This window comes from Canis lupus, chromosome 25, assembly GCF_048164855.1.
Source record: "Canis lupus baileyi chromosome 25, mCanLup2.hap1, whole genome shotgun sequence".
Classification (NCBI taxonomy): domain Eukaryota; kingdom Metazoa; phylum Chordata; class Mammalia; order Carnivora; family Canidae; genus Canis; species Canis lupus.
Window position 1 is genome coordinate 8,266,206 of NC_132862.1, and position 25,014 is coordinate 8,291,219.

At 38.3% G+C, this 25,014-nt stretch overlaps 1 long non-coding RNA gene across 1 annotated transcript; it reads left to right on the forward strand.

Moving 5' to 3' along the window:
• The first annotated feature begins 1,060 nt into the window (after positions 1-1,060).
• LOC140616814 (uncharacterized) lies at positions 1,061-17,103 on the forward strand. Its single transcript, XR_012017150.1, has 3 exons — positions 1,061-1,251; positions 7,796-7,822; positions 16,885-17,103. It is a non-coding gene; the product is annotated as an uncharacterized lncRNA (long non-coding RNA).
• Positions 17,104-25,014: the final 7,911 nt, after the last annotated feature.

Below are 25,014 nucleotides of genomic sequence, written 5' to 3' on the forward strand. Positions count from 1 at the left end.
CTTGGCACAGTCCAACTCCCTGAGAATCTGGGCAGTTTGTCTTTGCTAAAGAACCAGATTTTTGGCCTGAAGTTTGTTGTAGAGCCTCAGGCAAGTTTCAGGAAGCAGAAGTCTAGTTGATGATGAGACTGGAAAACTGTTGCTAACAGACTGTAGCCATGAATGGATATCCATCCTATCATCAGTGTTTTTCCACATCACCTTGAAAAGCTGTATAGTGTGTCACTGAAAGATCATCTGGCCATCTTTCCCCCCCTCCCCCTACTTTAGAGTCTTTCAAAGTTTTTCTGGCACTACCTATCTATATCTCATATATATAATATCTTGGGAGAAAGGAAGGCCTTTCTTGGTACAAAACACAGGAGTCACACGGGAAGTAACTGACTAATCATTATTTTAAATCTCTCTATGTATGGTACACCTGGGTAGCATAGCTAAGGGTCCGACCACTGGTTTCGGCTCAGGTCATGACCTCGAGCCCCCTGTCCGTCTGTCTCTATGCTCAGCACGGTGTCTGCTTTGGATTCTCCCCCTCCCCCTGCCCCTCTTGTTCATGCTCTCTCCCAAATTAAATAAATAAATTTTTAAAATTTTCTATGATTTATAAAAGTGCCAAACAGAAAAAAAATCCAAAAATTCCAATTGAAAGATGAAACACATTTGCGAAACACATTTGCCATAACACGTATCAACTGGTATAATCTGACTCTCAAATTTGAGGTCAAAATTATTCAAAATATTCTCTTGGTCAAATTATCAGGATGCCCAACATGTCTTTCTTGATACTTCTGCCTTCAAATTGTCCAAGCAGAGGTGTGCTTCCAAATTCCAGGTAAAAGAGAACTGGAGAATTTAACCCATTTACATCAGGCCTCTTTCTCACTGCAGTGCAGCTTCTGTTGCTGCCACATGTGGTCACTGGTGAACACCAGCTCTGCACAATTTCTTACGTGTGCCTACTATGGCAATAATGCTGTCACAGGCTCACAGTTCTATGAGGGCTGAAGTCATAGAGGAATGATGACCTTAATCAATGCAGTGCTATGATAGACATCACCTTGAGAGCCCAAGCAATGAAGAGTGCCTCAGTTTGCCAGAAGTTCATTCCCAGCTCATGCCCTCCAGAAGGGGCTCAGAAGGGGCTCCAATTATACTTGTACACTGTATCAGAGCCACCCCGGTCCCCTTCCCCATCCATGGGCATTTAAACCTGATATTGATCTCAGGTCTCAACTCCAGGTGTCCCTCATGGTGAGTTTCCCTTTGGGACTCTCGGGACTGTTTCCTGTCCCCTCTGAGATCATCTCAATCTACAAGAGAGGTTCGAAAACAAAACTCAAAAGGAAAGGAATTGGGTAGAAGACATAATATTATCTTCCCGGGAGGCTTCCTGGTGCCTCTGCAAATTTGCTTGACCCTTTCAACAGTTACTGTTTCAACATACCAAGGGATATTTGGCTTTGGACAATCATAGATAAACCACAAAAATGTTCCAGTTACATCTTTCCCTGGGGTGATGCCTGCCAGTTTGGCTTCTATTTGGAACTTAAGAGGCGCCATTCAATTGACTTTTCCTTGTTTAACAGTGACTAAACTGTCTTCAAAAAGAAGCACCTAGAAACTTCCTACAGTTCTGCCTACATAGTCCTTGACATAGAGCAAATCTCCTTAACAAATCTAGTTTTAAAAATCACTAAGAAGGGGATCCCTGGGTGGCTCAGCGGTTTGGCGCTGCCTTTGGCCCAGGGTGCGATCCTGGAGTTCCGGGATCAAGTCCCGTGTCGGGCTCCTGGCATGGAGCCTGCTTCTCCCTCTGCCTGGGTCTCTGCCTCTATCTCTCTCTATATATCCATCTATCATAAATAAATAAATAAATAAATAAATAAATAAATAAATAAATCTTTTTAAAAATCACTAAGAAAAACAAATATATATAAAGCCCAATAGTAAAAAGGGCTACACAAATATAAAAAACGAACAGAAAAAAAATAAGCCTTGAAAAGATGTTTGATCTAACTAAGTCGTAGGTAAATAAATGAAAATTGGAACATCGGTGTATACCTTTTAAAACGACTCCTTTCATACTGGCAAAACCAAAACAATTGCTATTATAGTTCAGGTAAAGATGTACGAAACATTCATCTTCATATGTGGCTGATGACAGTGTAAACTGTCATGACTTTTTTTGGAGAGAAATTTAACAATATCTATTAATATTGGAAATGCTCTTAACTTTTGCCCCATCAATTCTATGATGAGGTTTTGTAACTTCTAAGAACAATATGCTCTCAGATTCTCTTCCTATGTCTTTATCTCATTTCATACTCGGGTCTCTCTTCTTCTACTGTTTTCTGTTGTCCTTTATGCTATTTCTTCATCTCTTCTCTTTCCTCAATAACCTCTTGAACAGTCTGCATGTTAATTAACACTCCCCGCGACTAAACCCAGCCCCACTCCTTGTTTTCTATCTTCAGGCTCCCAGTTAGTCTAGCTCTATCCATATCACAGATAGAAACTAGAGACAACTCTTGGTCTTATGCATCAGAAAATCTCCATTGGTAGATCCCTGGTCCACCATTGTTTGACTTCATAGCTGGTTTCAAAACGATGATGGGTAAGTTTTACATATATTATGAATTTAGGACAGCTTTAAAACATAGTTATGCCAGGGACCTTCTTCAGACCCATTAAATTATAATCTCTAGTGGTACATCCAAGATATTAGAAATTATCCAAAATTTAGAAATAAGACAAAGAGAGGACATAATATTAGGCCAGGATGTCATTTACCAATCTCACTTATGTATTATTTAATCATCTAGAGGAATCTGCTTTTGTTTGATGTGCTATTTACTATTGACTAAAGGCCTAGATTTTGCGATAAACCTAAATATGTTGTAAAATTATATATTGTAATATTTAAATGTAATAGGTAATTACATATTTACATATGTGATTCTGTCTGGGTGAAATATAACCTCAAAAAATCTGTATTTAATTTAGAAATCTTATTCTATCATTCCTTTTTAAATGCCTATAATCAGTTCCTCAAAATGCCCTTTATTTTTATTTTATTTATTTTTGTTAAAGATTTTATTTATTTATTTAAGAGAGAGGGGAAAAAAAGAGAGAGAGAGAGAAAATAAGAGAGAGAACTAGGGGAGGGAAGGGGAAAGAGGAGAAACAGAAGCAGAAGCAGAATCACCGCTTAGCAGGGATCCCAACATGGGGTTTGATCTCAGGACCCCAGGATCATGACTTGAGATAAAGCAGATGCTTAATAGACTGAGCCACCTGGGCAGCCCTATTTATTCATTTTTTAAAGTAGGCTCCACACCCAGCAATGTGGGGCTTGAACTCACACCCTGAGATCAAGAGTCGGATGATTAACCAATTGTACCACCCCTCCAAATCCCTTTAAATTGGTTTGACCATTTTACTTCAGGTTGGATGTGTGTTATCTTTGGCTTATTATTTGCATTAAGGAAACTATCCATAGGAGGTGAAATTCCTATCTCTGTTGTGATATTTTATGTTGCCATACTCATTGTCCCCCTAGCATAGATTATTTTACATCTTGGATTCTCAAGCTTTTATTCATAATACAAACACTCTAAACACAGAATAAATTTTTTAATACGTTCTTTGTGGGCAAAATATATCTTATATGCAGACAAATATTGCAATTTAAATTTTTAAACATATGTAGCTAAAGGAAGCATGTCTAAGAGCAGGAGAGGTGCCTGACCACTAGTGAGCACCTTTTTCCTCAATCAGGCACCTGGCAACCAAGTCTGCATGAACTCTCAGCACTTGGGAGTTGGGCATCAGAGAAAGTACTATGTACTTACTATCTATACCTTTTGAAAAGATAGCTCTTCTGGGGCACCTGGGTGGCTCAGTCGGTTCATTGCCCACAGCTCGGTTCACAATCCCAGGGTCCTGGGATCAAGCTCCCTGCTCAGTGGGAACTCTGCTTCTCCCTTTCCCTCTGGCCCCCCCACCCTCGCTTGTGCTGTCTCAAATAAATAAATCTTAAAAAAAAAAAAAGACAAGACAGCTCTTCTAAGTAGTTAAGAAACTGTCTTTTCTGCCTGGGAAAGCATCTTGTTTTCACTTTTCAAACATCCAAGCTGATGTTTGAGCTAAAGGTTTATTTTTCTGTGGAAGCATGATGGTTTTCAGAACATGAAGGAAAGAGTGAGATATACTTTCTATTAATAGTAGTCAAATGATGTCCTTATCCTGGATCTTTTCTCTTAGAGATTTTCAGTGGAGTCCACTCGGGGATGTGTATGCCTGAGGATCTAGCATTTCTTCTCTTCCCACAGCACTTGATCAGTAAGTGATGTAAGGTGTCATTGATGTTAAGCTGTGGCATAAATAGCACCGCAACCTCATGGTCCTCATGGGGCCAACATGGAGGCGTGCCTACTGTCTGTAGAACTCCCCTGTGCCATGGAGCCAGTTTCCCTTCAGGCTTTCTTGATACTACATGCTTCCTTGCTTGGTTCCTTCTCTTCCCAGCCCCACTCTCTGACCTCTGTAGGTTCTTCTTAGGAACACTCCCTAATAAATCAGTCTTAAAATTTGCTTCTGGGAAACCCAACCTAATACCCTAAGTTTGCCTGGGCCCATAACGTATAAAATGTTTTTGAAATAATAATTTCCTCCATGTTGTTCTGAGCTCTCTTGACAAACCAAAATCCTGGGGGTTTTATTTGTTTAGTTTTGTTTGTTGGGGGAAGGAAGTCAGGCCTTAGGTAAATCCTATGAACCACCTTCCCTTTGCTGAAAATCAATCAATCAATCAATCAAACAAACAAACAATATTCCTTCTGGAATAAAATGTCTTTCTCAGTTTTCTAAGGTTCTTTCTCTGAATGGGACAGCCACAAAGCAAACCACATAGATGGCACATTTTGTCAGCTGTGTCCATTCAAACGAGGATGGGATTTCCAATCAGTCTCTGGAATCCCACTCAGTTGCCCTCTCAGACTTTCCTGACAACATTCCCAGGCCATTTGAAAATTCTCTTTTCTGATAATGGTTTCAAGAGACTCTCAGTGGAGTGTTTATGTGGACTGTGTGGAGTGAACAGCAAACACTTTCAAATCTGAAATGACCGACTAATATTCATCATCGGTTAGTAAGTCAAATCATGTCATGGTCTGTTCAACATCCTCCAGTGGTTTCCCATATCACTCGTAGAAAAAATTAGATCGTTTATTTACATAGTCAGCCCATGACCTTTTCCTCCTGACCACCCCGACCCCACTCTGACCTTGTTCTCTGAACATACCAAGCATACTCTGATCTCAGAGCCTTTGCACTTGCTCTTCCTCCTGCCATCACACTCTTCGCACAGTTACCCATGTGGCAGTTACCTCACTGCCTTCAGTTCTTTTCCCAAATGTCACCTTATCCCTAAGACCTTCTCTGACCATTCCATGAAAAATAGCAACTCACCTACCTGTAACACTCATACCTTAGTTCCTGTATCCCTTATCTTGTTTCATTTTTGTTGCTAGAATTCTTATTTCCATCTGAAATGCTTTAATTAGCTTGTTTGCCTGTCTCTTTCTAGCTGGAATGTAACTCTACGAGAGCAGGGTTTATGTCTATTTTCTTCACTGCCATATCCCTAGCACCTAGAACAGGGTAGGTAGGTATTCAATAAATACTTGTCGAATGAGTGAATGAATAAATTAAAGAGGTTACATTGAGTCTATGTTACTCTCTCTCTGTAAGTGGGATAATTAGATGCAGGATTCAACATCCTACTCCCAGATTTATGTTTCTTCCCCCTTTTAATTTTCTTTTTAAGTTTTTGTTTTAATTCCAGTTAGTTAACATAGAGTGTTGTATTAGTTTCAAGTGCACAATGTAGTAATTAAAGCACTTTTTAATTTTTAGTTATTTATTTATTTTTAAGATTTTATTTATTTATTCATGAGAGACACAGAGAAGGCAGAGACATAGAGGGAGAAACAGGCTCCATACAGGGAGCCCGACGTGGGACTCGATGCTGGAACTCCAGGATCTTGTCCTGAGCCGAAGCCAGACGCTCAACCGATGGGCCACCCAGGTGTCCCCAAACCCTTTTTTATTTTGAAATTTAATTTTTAAATATTTTTCTTAATAGGTGTTTTAAGAATTATAAGCCCCTCCTTGCAATAAATCAAACATTACAGAGACGTATTAAAAATGGTTAAGAATCTGTTTTTGGAACACTAGATTGATACTAAACATCCAAAATATAACTTCTGACACAGTGGCTACACACATGGATTCTAAAATCAGACTGTCTGGATTCAAGTTTATTGGATCTGCAAGCTCAGACATGTTACTTCAATATCTTGATGCCGGATTTTGCTTTTGTACAACGGAAGTAATAACAGAACCTTTCCATAGAATTGCTGTGAGGATTAAATGGCTTCATTAAAACATGGGCAAAAACTCATACTGTAAACACTAAGCAAATTATCTAATTTTTTTCCCACTTAACAATGGATCTTGGAGTTCATGCCAATCACAGTACCTACAGATTAAACTCATTCTGTGACTAGATGCATTAGCATTCCCTGGTATGCATGAGACAGGGATATATATTTTTTCAATCTTTTTCCATGAGAGACATACAGATTTTTGTGGTATATGTGCTAAATTAAATACCCATGACTGCAAGACCTATACATTGGTGTATTATTTCTCTAGGATAAAATTCCCCAGAGTGAGACTACTGGACCAAAAGATCTGTCTTATTTAATTTTAACAGAAGTTGCCTAATTACTTTCTAAGCTACTAGTAATAATCCACACACCCACAAATAATATATAACTGTCCCTTTTTCTGCATCCTCACCAGAAATGGAAGCTGTGACACTTTTAACGTTTTTGTCAAGTGATGACCAAAAAACGGGATCTTGTTTTTACTAATTTTAAATTTCCAAACTATTAATGAAATTGATCATTTTTTTCAAATACTTATTGCCATTTTCATTTCCTTTCTTATAAATGCCTATTCACATTCTTTATCCATTGTTCAGTAGGATTGTTTATCTTTTACTCACTGACTTGTAAAAGGAACAAAGGAATGCTTTGTTTACTACATATATTGTAAAATATTAATTTTTTTCTATTCTACTTGTTTCTGGATTTTGTGATGCATCCTTTTATTTTCTGCTTTCATGTGGTCAAATAAAGCTATTGTTACTTTATGGATTTTGGCTTTCCTGAGTCTATAGTTTTTATAAAGAAATTCTTAGTGCCAAGTAATAAAAATATCACTCTAATTTCATTTAATATATTTATTATTTATAATAATATTATATTATTTCATTTAATATAATTTATTATTATATTTATTTTATTTTATTATTTACAATATAAATAAAATATTTTTTATTTATATTATTTCATTTTATATATTATTATTTTATTCATTTATTTATTTTTCATTTATTATTTATTATTTAGTAATATTCAATCCACTAGTAAGATATTTGTGTATGTGAAAGGAGACTAGAACTTTTCTTATAGATAGGTAGGTAGCTAGGTCAGCACCATTTATTATATAAACCATCATTTGTCCTTGTTTTATTAAGTTCCTATATGTTGATCTGTTTCTGGACTTTCTATTCTATTCTTTCTTTTTTTTATTTTATTCTTTCTATCAATATTTGCAGTCCTGCACTAAAACTGTATGAATTGGAGTCTTTTTTTTTTTCATTTTTATTTTTTGGTTTTCAAAATAATTTCAATTTACTTAATATTCTTTTTTTCTTGTTTTTCAGCTTTATTGTGCTACAACTGAAAAAATGGTAAGATATTTATTTATTTATTTATTTTAAAGATTTATTTAAATATTATTAAAATATTTATTTATTTATTTTAGGGAGACAGAGCATCATGGGGGGAATGGGTAGAGAGAGAGTCTGAAGCACAGCTCAATGTGGGGCTCAGACTCATGGCCTGGAGTTTATGACCTGAGCTGAAACCAAGAGTCAGGCACTTAACCAACTGAGCCACCCAGGCACCCCAAGATTGAAGATATTTAAAATGTACAGCATGATGATTTGATATGTGTGTACATTGTGAAAGGATTTCTGTCATCTAGTTAATTAATACATCCATCACCTCACATATGGACCTTTTGTGTGTGTGTGCGTGAGAACATTTTACTTCCATTCTCTCAGCAAATTGTAATTACACAAGATGGTATTAACTACAGTCACGGTTGTTTCATATGATGTCTTAATAATTGGTGAGATGTGTCCGTCTCAGTCCTTCTAAAAAACTATTGGTCACATTTAGATATTTAACCTTCTATCTTCACTCTGAAGTATTTTGCCCAGGTTTTGTTTTGTTTTTTTTTTAAGCTTATTGGGATACAAGTTAGAATGCCAATACATGAATCACATTTATCTGGAAAGAATAGACATTTTTCTTGGAGTGAGTCTTCCTCTCTTCCAAAACAAAAATGTCTCTCAGGTTATGTGCATCTTATATTATTCAGAAAGATTTTCCAGTCTGCTTCATATAGGTCCTATACCTTCCTTTTAAAAGTTATTCCTAAGAATTGTATAGTTTTTGTCACTATTATAAACTGAATCTTTTTCTCCACCTTTAAAGATTTTTTTTAAAAAGATGTTTATTTATTTATTCATGAGAGACACACAGAGAGAGGCAGAGACACAGGCAGAGGGAGAAGCAGACTCCATGCAGGGAGCCCGATGTGGGACTCTATCTGGGATCCGGTGATCACGCCCTACTAAGCTGAGGGCAGATGCCCAACCGTTGAGCCATCCAGGTGTTCCTTATTCAAAGATTTTATTTATTTATTTATTTATTTATTTATTTATTTATTTATTTATTTGAAAGCCAGTGAGCAAAGCGAGAAAGAGAGAGAGAGAGAGCACACAAGCGGGGGAGGGGGAAAGGCAGAGGGAGAGGGAGAAGTAGACTCCCCACTGAGCAGGGAGCCCAACTCTGGGCTCAATCCCAGGACCCTGGAATCATGAGTCATGACCTGAGCTGAGGGCAGGCACTTAACCGACTGAGCCACCCAGGTGCTCACCCCTCCACTTTTTCTTTCTTTCTTTCTTTCTTTCTTTCTTTCTTTCTTTCTTTCTTTCTTTCTTTCTTCTTTCTTTTTTTTTTAATTTTTTTTTTAATTTTTACCTATTTATGATAGTCACAGAGAGAGAGAGAGAGGCAGAGACACAGGCAGAGGGAGAAGCAGGCTCCATGCACCGGGAGCCTGACGTGGGACTCGATCCCGGGTCTCCAGGATCGCGCCCTGGGCCAAAGGCAGGCGCCAAACCGCTGCGCCACCCAGGGATCCCCTCTTTCTTCTTTCTTTCTTTCTTTCTTTCTTTCTTTCTTTCTTTCTTTCTTTCTTTCTTTCTTTCTTCTTTCTTTCTTTCTTTCTTTCTTTCTTTCTTTCTTTCTTTCTTTCTTTCTTTCTTTCTTTCTTTCTTTCTTTCTTTCTTTCTTTCTTTCTTTCTTTCTTTCTTTCTTTCTTTCTTTCTTCTTTCTTTCTTTCTTTTTTTTTCTTTCTTTCTTTCTTTCTTTCTTTCTTTCTTTCTTTCTTTCTTCTTTCTTTCTTTCTTTCTTCCTTTCCTTCCTTCCTTCCTTCCTTCCTTTCTTCTTTCTTTCTTTCTTTCTTTCTTTCTTTCTTTCTTTCTTTCTTTCTTTCTTTCTTTCTTCATATTTTATTTATTTATTCATAAGAGATAGAGAGGCAGAGACACAGGCAGAGGGAAAAGCAGGCTCCATGAGCCCTGGGCTGAAGGCAGATGCTCAACTGCTGAGCCACCCAGGCGTCCCTCCACTTCCATTTCTAATTGATTATTAGTAGACTCTAGATTCTTTGTTTTATTATGTCAGGTAGAAGAAGCATCTCATTCCCAGCATTATCAAATTATCACAGATATTCTTTTTTCTTTTAACATTTATCATCATTCTAGCTCTAAAAATTTATAGTGCATTTGGAAAGCTATTTCTGCTTTATATCATGTGCTTTATATATAACTCATAGATTTTCCTTTACCAGAAAGGTTTAACATAGTGCTTAGTTTTTAGCTATGAACCAAAAGGTATGCTACGTGAATATTTATGAGAAGGAACTCTAAGCATGGAGGATTTGAAATGAACCTAAGTTTCTCTGGAAAAGATTATGTGTCTAGAACCTGCCACTTCTGTGTCCATTTATAGATCCTCCCTTGAGTAGTATTTTATAACTTGGTCCTCTGACTCAAGGTAAAATGGCCTCATAGCAATATGAACAAGTAGGGACGTTAAGAGATTTTGCATAAGGATAAGCTTTTATGGGAATCCACCCAGCTGCCAAAACTGACTTTGAAGGTTTAGCGAAGTGAAGGAGGCCCAGAGGGACTGTCACACAGTATCAGTCATGATCAGCCATCTGTCAAAGCTACAGGGTCCATGGAGAAAGTGTCCAGGTTCCTCCTAGCGGTGAAACTCTGCAACAGCAAATCAGAAGTGATTCCCAGGTCAGGATAATCCTAAACATTGGCCAGGAAACTTAACCAAAGACAACAGAACCACAGTCAACTGTGGTTTGTACCAAACAAAGTACTGGTTGGAACTTAGCAACCAGGACTTAGGCCAAAAATCAGTGCTACCAGTCAAGGCAGCAAGCAGGAGAGCAAGAGAAGGATCCAGCTCTCATATCTGATAACACTAAGCAGTGGTCTGGGAGTAGCTCTTGAACCCAGTGGCTGCCAGTATAGCACCAGATCCCAGGTCTGACCCCTTAGTTCCTTGACGTCTCCACTCTCAACGACTTTGTTGAGATTCCACCCACCCCATCCCACCCACTCACTCACATCATAATTAACATCTAGCCCTTGTCAATGTCAATACCTGAAACTCCTCCACAATCTCAGCTTTGACCTTTTGGACCACCTCCTACCTGTACCTCCTGTCTTCACTCCTTCTGCTACCTGAAGGCCAACTATCCTTCACCCTCAGCAGATGGCATTTCCTCTGCACTCTCACTGTCTCTCAAACCCTTGATGTCCTTCTCTCTTCCCTCTTTACCCACTTGAATTCCACAGGCAGCCATTATAATCACTCCCTTGCATGTTGGCTTGACTCACTTGCCCCTGACTCACTTCAGTGTACTCGTGGGGCAAAAGCACAACTCTGGTCCAGCTGGAGATTCTTCTGTGTTTGCTCCTCCACATCCACTCTCCATCCTTCTCTACTCTGCTCTGTCTGCTAGGCGCTGCCCTTTACAGATGGTTGCACAGGACCCTCTTACCCTTTAGCTACCAGCTACATTCAACCAACGAGAGGTGCAGGCAGGAAAGGGGAGGAAAGAAGAGTAGGGGTATTAATCCCCTGCTCCCTCCATGTCAGGCTGCAGTTCAGCAGCAGCTGAGTTTCCCTAAGGCCAGAGCCTGGACTGACGGGTCCTCCTCCTGCAGCTGCACCTCTCAAGGAGTTCTGATAACTGCCCATCTCCTGCCCTTTCAGCCTGGGTGTGATAATGGCTCCCTACGGCTGCCAGCCCTCAGGTGCTGCACCATCCTTGCTGGTCCCCTTGACGTTGCTTGTACCTTTGAAAATTGGTCCTCCTTTACATTTTCTTCATGTAATTCCTCTTGGGAGTGCCTTCCCTTTTCTCCCTGGTTTAAATCCAATTCTTAGCCCATTCTGTGTCTGCACCTGTGTAGCTAAATATGACCAGAGAAAAACCACAAACTCTAGACAAGTTGAACTTTTAAATTTATAAACAGAAACCACAGCTGGGCCCCTAATGTCTACAGGCAATCATACCATATATCTCAAGATCCCTTATTCTCCCACTCTCTCAGATAGTCTTTCACACCTCCTCCCCTTTTCTTAAACCCCCAAACCTCATCCCCATCTTCATTTTAATAGGAAATGGAAATATCAGAAGAGAACTCCCCGAGACTCACACCATCTCATGTACTTACCAAATGACATCGTCTACCACCTGCTCAGCTTTCCTGTCTATGGCCATAAATGAACTACCCAAACTCTCTACGAAGCCAATCCTGTACATGCGGACTCTGACCCTAATCAAGAACATTCATCTAATCAAGAACATTGCTCTAGCAATTTTACTTGTCTCTCTTGAACTTCAATTTTTTCACTCTACTTCTATTTCTATTTCTCTCTATTCTCTCCTTATTAGTCATATTTCTCCCATTTAAAAACAACAGTGAGGGGCCCCTGGGTGGCTCAGTCAGTTAAACATCTGCCTTTGGTTCTGGTCATGATCCCAGGGTCCTGGGCTCAAGCTCAGCAGGGAGTCTGCTTCTCCATCTCCCTCTCTCCCTCCCCCTGCTTGTGCTCTCTCTCTCCCACTCTCTCTCACAAAGAATAAATAAAACCTCTAAAAAATAAAATAAAATAAAAAAATAAAAATAACAGTGACAACAGCACCTCTCTTATTAGTTTCTGCCCATTTCTTTTCCTTTCCATTTGTAGCAGGATTCCTAGAAAGAATTGTATATACTAACTGTCTCCACTTACTTTCCTTTTATTCTTCTTGAGTCCTCTCCAATCAGGTTTCACTCCCAATGACTCCCCTGAAATTGCTTTTGGCAGGGTCACCAATGACCTTGATGTGGCTCATTACAATGGGTAAACCTCAGACCTTGGCCTGCCACCAGCTTACAATACTATCCCTCTTTCTTACTATTCTCCCAGCACACCACATTCTCTTGCTTTTCAACCTACTTCTCTGGTTGCTTCCTCCCAAGTTCTGTTGCTGTTTGCTTCTCTTAGTTCATCTTCTTACTGTTCAAGTTCCTCAGAGCTCAGAATCAAACCTCTTATCTATCCTCATCTTTATAACTTAAATCAGTTCCATGTCTTTAAATAAAATCTATATGCTGATCATTCCCATATTTACATTGCTCTTGAACTCCAAGCTCAAGAACCCAAGTGCCTACTCAAAATTTTGATTTGGTGTCTGATAGTTTCAAGACAAATCTCTCTCTATCTCTCTCTCTCTTTTTTTTTTTAAAGATTTTATTTATTTATTCATGAGAGACACACAGAGAGAGGCAGAGACACAGGCAGAGGGTGAAGCAGGCTCCATGCAGGGAGCCCGACGTGGGACTCAATCCCAGGATTCCAGGATCACGCCCTGGGATGAAGGCGGTGCTAAACCACTGAGCCACCAGGCTGCCCAGTTTCAAGACAAATCTCTTGATTTCTCCCTATTCCCTAAACTTGCTCCATGTCAACACCCCCTCATCCATAGTCCTTCCTTTCTCAGATGATATCCACTCCAATATTCTAGCAGCTTGCAGAGAAAAGATGAAGTTTTTCTTGACTTTCCCTACCATTACCTCTTATTTTGTCTCCTTCTTTAAGCCTCTTGTTCAATCTGTTCCAGCTACACTGGCTTCCTGATTATTCTTTGAGCATGGAAGGCACATCCCTGCCATAGGGTCATTGCCCTAGCTTATCCTCTGGCTACCGTGCTTTCCCTCCAAATATCCTCTAACTTCCTCCCATCTTTTAATCTTTGCCCAATTCTCATTTTCTTAATAAGGCTTACCCTGACAACACACAAATACACACACACACATATGCATGTGCACACCCCCTGATCTACTTTCTCATTTTCTCATAGCACTTATGCCTTAATCATGTTGTTTGTTGTCTCTCTCCGGTACTGGAATATAAGCTCTATAAGGTCAGGAATCTTTCTGTTGGATTCACTAATGTAACCCAAATGTTTAGAACATCACCTGTCACATAGTAGGCACTCAAATATTGAGTAGGCACTCACATGTTGTTGAATGAATAGGAGATAAATTAAATACTAAATCTTGCTGGCTTAGTGTAGGAATCCAAATCTGTTAACATCCTGCTTATCTCAAACAAAATGGGATCAACCACTAGGCCAGGTCAGAGCTTATAGATGCAGTCTAGCTCAATGGATCTGGACAGGAGAATCTAGTCAATGCAGAGGTAGATGTAGGGAAAGGAGGGGGAGAAAGGGCCAGAAGCTCCCCCAAATCTTAGAGCAGTGTAAGCCTTAGCTGAGAGGTCCCTTGTCACTGCTGGTTGGAGTTTGGAGAGTTCTACATGGTCCAGATGTGAAGAAAGTAAGAGAGGTCAAAGGTTTATTCAAAGTGAAGAAAGTTTTTGCTAATGATAAAAATAAGCATCTCAGAATCTATTTGTAGAAAATATTAATGGGCCTAGAAATTATAGATGTGTGTGTGTGTGCACACACGTGTGTTGTTGCTTCCACATTTTCCTGGATGTCATTTATCTAATCCAAAGGAAATGAAACCATATGTAAGCTCCAGACCAAAGATGGATTCCCAAGATTCTCTGTTCAGGATCCTCTACCTCAAGTTTCACTCCCTGAGGAAATGCTGTATTAGCATCTACAGACATTAATCTCCCCTCAGATGGTTTCAATATCCTTCAGAGTATGATCTGTGGGTTACCTGAATAAGAACAGTTGGATGTCTCTTAAAAATGTAAATTCCTGAGTCCCTCGCAAACTTATTAAATCATGTGGTAGGGCCAGGAATGTGCATACTCAATAAGCTCCCTAGACAATTTTGATTCATACTAAAGTCTGAGAACCAGTGCTATAAATGAAAGGAATTGTTTTGCCCTAGATTAATGTGTCTATACTGTTTCATCTTTTATTCTGTGTCTCGTCCTCTCTGTTTCACTTTTAAAAATATAAAAGGAGCACTGTATTCTGAAAATAACCCATGTTTGGGATTAGTTAGGAAGTTATAGATGAAATTGGCTTGATTCAATAATTCCTGTGACCCATTTTATTCTGCTCCACTTATTGTTAGAAAGAGGAAAAGAGGCACCAATCCATATACAAACCAGGCATACAAATTGCTCTTTTCTTCTGGTTGGACCTGTGATGAACTTTTAGATTACTTTGCCCCCAACTCCAGACTACTAATTCCTTCAAATTTAAGGACTGCCTCTTGGCGAAAGTGGACAGTTTCACATCAAATATAAGAACACAGAAGAAGGGATACCGGGATCCCTGGGTGGCGCAGCGGTTTAGCGCCTGCCTTTGGCCCAGGGCGCGATCCTGGAGACCCGGGATCGAATCCCACGTCAGGCTCCCGGTGCATGGAGCCTGCTTCTCCCTCTGCCTATGTCTCTGCCTCTCTCTCTCTCTCTGTGTGACTATCATAAATAAATAAAAAATTAAAAAAAAAAATTTAAGAAGAAGGGATACCTGGGTGGCGCAGCGGTTTGGTGCCTGGTTTGGCCCAAGGCGTGATCCTGGAGTCCCAGGATCGATTCCCACATCAGGCTCCCTGCATGGAGCCTGCTTCTCCCTCTGCCTGTGTCTCTGCCTCTCTGTGTGTCTCTCATGAATGAATAAATAAAATCTTTAAAAAAAAAAAAAAGGAACACAGAAGAAACAAGCTAAAATATGATTCCAAATATCAGTTAATTCAAGACCAAATTATTCTTGGCAGACTATCCTGTACGTCATCCATTATTTAGAACAATTCATTCACGAACTGCAGTCCTTGGCTATGCTTCCCTTACAGACCAACCCACTGACTGAGCAGCACACAGACATAAGATCATAGCTAAGAAAGTTCCTCCAAAAGTTATCATTCAATTTTATTTTAGCAAATAATCGGATAATCTTAAGATCTTCCAGAATGTTTCTTAAAGAGAAGTTCAACAGAAGAGATTTCAGTAATAAAATTCCTATCATTCCAGCTTTTCTCTAAAATAAAACAAGTCAGCTTTCATCAAAGGGGGCTTCAGAAGAAGTTCTTTTTGCCCAGTTCATTTCTTATCTTTGAGGCTTAAGAGAATTTAGCAGACACTGGGATCATTCCAAACAGATCCATTTTGATGTTGAGTTAGCTCTCTACAAATAATACCCCAACTACCTCTGGCAATCAAGCGGAATTCCAAAATCCTTTCAGAGCATAGGAAACTCTCAATATACCCTGTTTCTTTAGAACCTAGTTGCCTTGAGAAAGAAGAGTTCTGTTTATCACCATTTTAGAGGGGTATGCTGAAATGTTTGTCATTTTGGAATTCCTATTTATTCAGTATTATTTTTTTTTACCTATTTTGTAAAGTAGGCTCCACGCCCAACATAGGGCTTGAACTCACGACTTCAAGATCAAGAGTCACATGTTCTACCGATTGAGACAGCCAGACACCCCTAGTCTGTATTATCTTTTAGTTTTCAGTTCTCAAAATAGTACTATAAAATTGGCTCCTTTTCCAATTTTCCTATCTTTGGGGCAGTTGGTTGAATGTCTTGTAAATTTATTAAATCTAAGCTAGAATTGCATAATGCTATTTACTAAAGAGAGGAATTGATAAGCAGAGAGGTCCATCTTATATGGCAGGTTTGTAAAGGGAAGTGTTAACTGACAAAGAAGGCTGTCCTCAGAAGGCAGTGTCACTTATACACCGGTCCTACAGCACTGCCTCCAAGTGAAGCCTTAGAGCAAACCTCCACATAAAATGAGAATAACATAGGTGATATGGTTTCCATCTTGTCAAAGAGGCATCCTTCATACTCTGCTTTTCAGGGAACTGGCTTGGGCCTCCCATTTGGAAAGTGATCCTTAGGGGCCTGGGGTAGGGGAAAAGCTTTATCCTTGGGATAGAGAACTGGCCTGAGCAAGATGGTATATCAGGGCCACCCACCGCCTGTTGATGCTTCAAGAAAGGATTGTCTTTTGGAGGGAGTTGGTGCCCTAAGCAGAGTGGCGACTCCCTCTCAGTCAGCCCTACAAGTATTAATTCCATGTTTGATTGGGAGCAAACCTAGACTTGTGTATGTGTGTGTGTGCGCGTGTGTGTGTGTATGTGTGTGTGTTTAATGTCCAATCTTCTATTCCAGAATTCCCCACACAGCCCAAGAACAAATGGCTTGCCTAGGAAAAAAGGTAAGAAAGTAGGAACATGGCTTTGAACTCAGACTGACCTTCACTGGAATCTGGCCTCTACCACATACAAGCTACGTGACTTTGGGCAAGTTTCCTCAGTTTTTCTCAGGCTCAATTTCCTCAATCATAAAATGGGAAGAATCATACCCCACAGAATGGTTGTGAGGAATAAAGGGGACAGCGCGTTGTAAATCGCTCAGTGCAGTGCCAGTCACGTAGTAAGCCTGCAACAAAGGTTACCTCTTATCATTACGATGCTTTTATCTGCGGGCCCGTGTTCCTTGTTTCAGCAGAAACCAGTGAGAAAACTCTATCCAGCAATAATGAAATCACTGTTTATACCATGTTGGAGGCCAGCGTAAAAGCCAAAAGAATGCTGTGGTTAAAGAGAGCCCAAATGCAACCCTAGCTCTTCTGAATTCGCAAATAGGCTACTCAAGGTAGAGCTGTCACAGAGTTTAGGACTAGACCATTGTACAAAAGCCAAATACACCCCATGCTTTAGAGGAATTCTTTTCACAAGGGTAATTGACGGAGACTGAAAGCAGAGTAGAGTCTCCTCAAGAAAGTGTGCCCACAGCAGAGACTCCTGGCAAAGGACAGAGCATTACGTTGTAACATCAGATTTGTGGTCTGCTGAGCCATGTAAGCAGGGCCAGAAGGGCAAAAGCTTACTAGTAAAAATGAATGCCAGTGGAAGGGTAAGAACGCCAGTCTCCAAGAAGCATGAAAAATTCACATGTGCTGCAGGACAGCCAGTTTCTTTAGTGCCTGAGATCATTGTCAGATTCAATCTTTTCCCATAATAATATATTACCTCTATTAATTTGCAAGATTCCAGGGTGAGATAATATGAAAAGTACTAGATGCTGCGCAAATGGCCCCTTATCCATAACTAGAAATTACGTGTGTGGTAATTAGTTTGCTGTAACTAAAACTGCGAGCCCCAACATGTCAGTTTTGTGCTCCATGGCATTAGATGCCTGAGCAGTTTTATTTTAGTTTATTTTTTTAAACTGTCTTTGGCAACTGCCCAATAATACTTGGAGTGAAGCAGTACCCTCCCTTCCATTTAGCCTGTTAAACAAGCCTGTTGAGCAATAAGGGCAGAAAAGTGGAACCTTCCTCACCTTCAGTCAACCTTTCCTTAATTGGGCAACAATGCATATTTCCACTCCTGACAAAAGAGAAATGCAGTTTTGATTTTCCAGGAGCATGCTATGAGGATCACAACTCATTTATCTTAATTCTCGTTTCTTAGGTACACACATTTACTACCAAAAAAATGAGCTTGCATGGATGTACGTACTCACCTTCATATTCATACTTATTCATACTTCACTTTCCTTGCTTTTTCAGCAAGCAGAGATTTAAAATCATTTGCTCAAATACAAAAACACTCTTAATCTTTAAACATTAGCCTTTTACTTGCTTCAGGGTCATTCCGATTTGTGATTGAAATAATAGCCTAAAACAGCTATTTGAGTGATTGTGACTGCATAAATATTTTTGGAAGAATAGTGAACTCCAATAAGACATTATTGGTGAAGTGTTCTGAATAATTAGTTGTGCAGGTATATTCACAATAGAGAGGGTTTTTTTTTTTTTTTCACTTTTATATTCCCACATAGTAGGCGCTATTTAAGTGCCTAAAGTGGATTTGCAGATTAAAAAGTCACAAGCTACCCCATGGACTAGGGATAGTGGTTTTCAAACATCTATGTGTGCCCCAGGACTGACCCAAGATCTGATTTTCATTGATCTGGAAAAAAATGAGAAAATGAAGGACATTAGAGCAAAACTTTTTTATGTATTTGAAATTATTCTATTTAAAGGGCTGACCTTAATTGCAGGATCTTTGATCTTCGTTCATCTCCATACTTCTTTTATTTTTAATTGTACTTGTCCATGAAATCTACATTCTGGGAACCACTGCTGGAATGTCTAGAAATATGAGAGCCTGTCAGTTAAGAATTGGCTGAGCTCACTATATTCATATTGTGCCGGCCACAGAAAAGCTGCCAGCTTCAGGTCAATAACAATCTGGCTGAGCTAGCTGAAAATATCCCCAGATGGTGTCCAGTCTTTTGCCCTTCTCCTGGTTTATTAAATCCACCCCCTCCTGGAACCCTGACCATCAGTAGATACCTTCATTTTGAAATATAGGAAACCTTGGATCAAACTCATCTTTCATTTGATTCCAAGAAGAGTGAGTGCCGGGTAGCCACACTGAATCCTAAATGACAAAATAATCCCTGAATGAAAATGGAGGGAAACAAATATTCAAATATTCTCTCCTCCCTAAAAAAAAAAAAAGTGATGATGATCAGCCAACACAAGAAATCTGTACGCAGGCAGCACCATTTTGATTCAGCTAGACATTTTCACACTAGTGAAGAAAACATTTTGGCAAAAAACTATTTTAGCCAAGAAGTAAAATACAAAATTCCAATCTTAGCTAAGGCCATCTGTTATAACCCACATGAAAGCACATCGGAAGGAAATCTCTCTATCTATTACATTGTAGTATTACTGATGCTCATTGGCCCTCTTAACGTTAAGCCCCGAAGTGAGTACTGTAACAGCAGCACAGCTTGGGCTGAATTGGCTGAGAAATTGCATTCCCTAAAGAAAGGAAGAACATGAGAATCCTTTGAGGTAAGGATCCTAGTGGGGACTCTGGTTATGAGTTCAGCCCATGTAGAGTTCGGATTGTTTGTAATGTTTTTGTTTCTACCCAATTTTTCATCACTGAGGGGAAAAAACCCATTACAAAATCCTCACTTCACAGAAGATATTTTCAGATTCAGATTTTAGATAACTCCCAGGTTCTTTATTTTTATTTTCATTTATTTTCTCCCCAGGTTGTTTTACGCAGGGAACAAGATACGTATAAAATTGGAAAAGTTCTAAGGAAAAATTAATATGATTTTATAATCCTACCTACTGAGTTTCAACAGCCATCCCTTCCTCCCTCTCCCCCACAATCAATTATCTGCTCTGGTTAAATGATAGTCTTCACAGTGATTCTTTTGGCTAGATTTTATACAGTAAGGAAAGCAGAGTTTCTGGATTTGACACACTGAAAACCTTGGTTTTAAGAAGTCTAAGGAATTGAGAGCATTGATTATAAAGCAGAAGTCTGGGGTGAGAGCTTGTAACCAGCTCCTCCTGCCCCATCTTGGTCATTTCAATCTTTTCTCATGTTCTCCTACTTTCTCATGTTCTCCTTCCTTCATGTGGTACTTCCTACTCCTCCCCATCACAAGGTCTGAGGAGGCATTATTTAGTGTAATGAATAATGGCTTTTGAGTAGCTCTTTGACACTCACCAAGTATATTCACTTTTCTGCCATATTTCATCATCATGGAAGACATGCAGCAGATAATTTTACTATCCTCAGCATCTAGATGAAGAAATTGAGATACAGAGATGGGTCACAACACCTAGAAAATGTGGTAGAAGTGGAACTTCTATCAGCTTTTTAAATTTTTTTATGCCAAGTTTTAAGTAACATTTGAGGCCACAGTAGTCAGCATCACCTGGTCTGAGCAGGGATCCCAACTTTGTTGGTTAAACATACTTCCTTTTTTTCTTAAATCTCTAGGGCTTTGTAACTCTCTGAGTTCCTAAGACGAGGTAAAACAACAACAAGTCTAAGAGTAGCCAGGACCTCGTCATCCAATTCCCCTCTTCTTTCAGGAAATTTTAGCCAATAGCAGGAAAGAGGCAGTGGTAAGCCAAGAAAGGCCCTGAAAGACACAGGGGAATATACAAAGGCAGGACAAAAGTAGTAGTATTAACTCACAAGCTAAATCAGAAATCTGTGTCTGGAGCTGGGGAATGGGGCAAAGAAACCACGAGTTCCCTCTAAGGGTTGAGGACGCGACACCAGGAGAAAACAGACTACCAGAGCCAACCTGAACCCCCAGCACATCTTGCCTGTCTGGCACAGTGTTTGAACAGAACAGAAACATTTACTGATTCTCAGAAAATGAACAAACAACCAAGACTATGCAAACATTTGAGGAAAATTAACACCTTGGAAGAAAGGCCAAAATTCAACAAACAATTTTGAAGAATAAGATTTTAAAAAGCTTGTAAAGTTTCAGAATAAGTGTAAAAATATCTCTGGAAAAGTGTAGGATACTGTAGCTGAAACATTAACTGAATATTGTAGAAATTAAAAAATTCAATAATTAAAATAAAAAAGATCAATTTGAGAGTTAATAGAATAGACACATATAAGCAGCATTTTGAAATACCAAGTTGAGGAATAGTTTCAAAACATAGTGGGAAAAGACAAGAAGAATATGAAAGAAAAGTTAACAGACATAAGGATTTACGGATTTCCATGGCCATTTAATAGCAGTTCCAGAAAGAGAGAACAAAGAGAATATGAGAGGAAATAATTGAAAAATTAGTAAAATAAAATTTCTCTGAGGAAAAAAATTTTCATATTGGTATCTAATAGGTTATAAGCAGGATAAATGAAAAAATAATTTATATCTAGATCCATTCTTGTGAAATTTCAGAACAAAAAGGATAAAGAGGGCATTCTAAAGGCTATAGAGTTGGGGCACCTGGCTGACTCAGTCAGCAGAGCATGCAACTCTTGATCTCAAGGTCATGAGTTCAAGCCTCATGCTGGGCATAGAGCTTACTTAAAAAATAAAATAAAATAAATAAAGGCTCTAGAGAGTAAAAAAACCAGATAATCTACATGAGAACAAAGATTAACATCAGACCTCATCAATAATACTGAAATCAAAAAGAAATTAGAACATCTTCAAAATTCTGAGGAAAAAAACCTGAGCCCCAAAATTTAACCTAGTCAAACATGAAAGTATGAAAGAAAAAACATTTTTCTAAATGTAAAGTCTCAAAAAATTATCTATCATAAATCATTTCCGAAAAAACTAGTAAAGAATGTATTTGCAAATAATGAAAAATAAACCCAAGTAGAAGACATAGGACAGATAAAACAAGAAAGAAAGGTGTTAAGAAATCAGAATAAATTATAATTAACCCTTAATGATTATTGGAGGGATGATTAAAAAAAACAATCAGAAATTAAAATCCCAGATGATCTCGGTGTAGGAAATGGCAGCAGGAGTAGAGGGAGCTGGTAAATGAAAGTGAGCAAAAGTTCATTTTTGTCTTGGGTGAAGTCAAATGCTGCATAATTCTAGGTAAAAATATGTTGAACAGGCATATTAAACATGTAAAAATAACCATTCAAAAAGTAGAAATAGATTGTGTAACTTCCAAGGAACTAGAGCAACTAAATGTAACTAAAATCAAACAAAAATAAACAAAAAACTTCAGCAACTGGATAAAAGACTAGAAAGAAGAAAAATAAGCAATGAAAAATACAAAGCCCATAAAACAAGATGATAGGAAACCCAAATGGAGGTACATTCTAGGAAAGAACTGACCTATATTCTTTAAAATGTCAAAATCATGAAAATAAAATAAAGACTACAGAAATGTTCCAGATTAAAGGATACTAAAGAAACATGACAACTAAATGCAATGCACAATACTGGACTGGAAGCAGGGATGGAAAAAGAATTGCCATAAGACATATTACTAGGAAAAATTTGAAGATGAATTCTAGGTCGAATAATGTAACATAATAATGTTAAATATCCTTATTTTAATAATGGTACTGTGGTCTGTAGCGTAATTTTCTTTCTTTTAGAATATTCACACTGAAGTATACAGGAATGAAGGGATATGATCTTTGCAATGTACTCTCAAATGGTTCAGAAATGAAAAATAACTATATGTATAACTTTGTAATATATAATACACATACATGACATAGGTGTGTGTATATATATCAAGAGAGAGAATATCAAGAATGTGGCAAAATATTAACAGATGGTGAATCTGAGTGAAAAGCATATTGAAGTCCTTTGGATTATTTTTAGAAGAATTCTGTAAGTATGAGACTATTACAAAGAAGAAATACTAAACTAACATGGCACATATAAGTATAATAATCAGTATTTATGATAAGATGAATGGATTAAATTCCTTTATTTAAAAAGCAGAGATTCTCAGGCTGGTCTAAAACAAAGCAAAATAAAATAAAGAAAGAGACCTCAACTATATGTCATTTGTAAGAGACACAGCTGGAACAAAAAAGGGGAAAAAAAGGCATTTTCTAGGCAAATGCTGAGAAATGGAAAGCAAGTATAGCAACATTCATATTAAGCAAAATAGAATTCAAGACGCAATGTACCAAGAAGAAAAACAAGGAATGTTTCATATTGATAGAACAATTCACTAAGAGGGTAGAGCAATTATAAATCCATTATGTCTCTAACATTACGACATTAGTAAATAAGGGAAAGACTGGTGGGCATGCAAAGAGATACAAAAAACTCCCAATTATAGTGGAAATCTCTAGCATGCCCCTCTTAGAGACGGATAAATCAGGTAGGCCAAAAGTAAATCGCATAGGATTTGAACCATGGTTAAAAAGCAGGTCTGATAAATAAAAAGAAGTTGTGTTTGTGAAGCAAACATTATATATTTTTTATAAATTTACCTGAGGTATTAAGAACAATGAAAACAGGCCTTACAGGGAGGTCTCATTTTAGAATAAGGCATCCTAGAAGGAGGGACTCCTTGATCTTGTAACTTTCGTTCCAGGAAAGGATAATATTGAACCCAGGCCTGTCCAAAGCATCTGCCTCAAAACCAGACACTTGAAAAGCCAGATTGCTGTTTCATATATTTATACATTTCCTTCTCATGGGAATCATACCTTCCTATAACATGTTACACATGTAACAGCTCCAAGATCGTGCTGCATGCTATAGTGCCAAGGAATTATCACAGGAACTCCATGCTACTTTAGAGTTTACGTAAATAAATAAATAAATAAATAAATAAATAAATAAATAAATAAACAAACACACACAATATATGGATGCATATATATGTTTTTAAGCTTTATAATTTATGTACTACAAAGTTCATTGATTTAGAGGGTGCAGTTCAATGGCTTTAGTATACTTTCAGAGTTATGCAATCATCACTATAAACTAGTTTTAAAACATTTCATCACCTCCAAAAGAAATCTTTCATCCATTAAAAGTCAATTCCTACCCTCTGTTGCCTCATCCTCCGAAGTGGTTGCACCATTTTGCATTCCTTTGTTTTTGTTTTTATTTTTAGGATTTATTTATTTATTTATTTATTTATTTATTTATTTATTTATGAGAAACAGAGAGAGGGTAGAGACAGAGGCAGAGGCAGAAGCAGTCTCCATGCAGGGAGCCTGATGTGGGACTCGATCCCAAGACTCCAGGATCATGCCCTGAGCCAAAGGCAGATGCTCAACCGCTGAGCCACCCAGGTGTCCCAACCATTTTGCATTCCTATCAGCAGTGTAGGAGGACTCTAATTTCTTCATATCTTCACCAATATCTGTTATGCCTGTCTTTTTTATTATAGACATTCTAGTACATGTGGTTTGGTATCTCATTGTGGTTTTGATTTGTATTTCCCTTGTGACTAATGACAATGACTGCTTTTCATGTGCTTATTAGCCATTCACGTATATTTTTTGAGGAAATGTCTATTCTCGTCCTTTGCCCATCTTTAATTTGTTGTTATTGTTGTTGTTGTTGAGTTGTAAGGGTTCTTTATATATTCTAGATATGAGGGTCTTATTAGATGTACGACTTTCAAGTATTTTCTCCCATTGTGGTTGTCCTTCAGTTTTGATAGTGTTCTTTGAAGCATGAACATTTTTAATTTTTATGAAGCCCAATTTATCAACTTATCAATCTTCTAAGACTTGTGCTTTTCATGTTGTATCAGAAAAGTCATCGCCTAACCTAAAATCATGAAGATTTATTCTTGTTTTCCTCTAATGGTTTTTTAGCTTTAGCTTTTATATTTAGATATATGGTCCACTAAAATTTATGTTCTAAGTGTTGTCACAACAGTCTAGGAGTTGAGAAAGGAGCCTATTGGGTTTGGGTGGGTAATGTGATGCTGTTCAGCTGATCCCTTTGCTTTCTCTCACTTCTGGTTGAAAAGATTAGAAGCTATGAAAGAAAAGT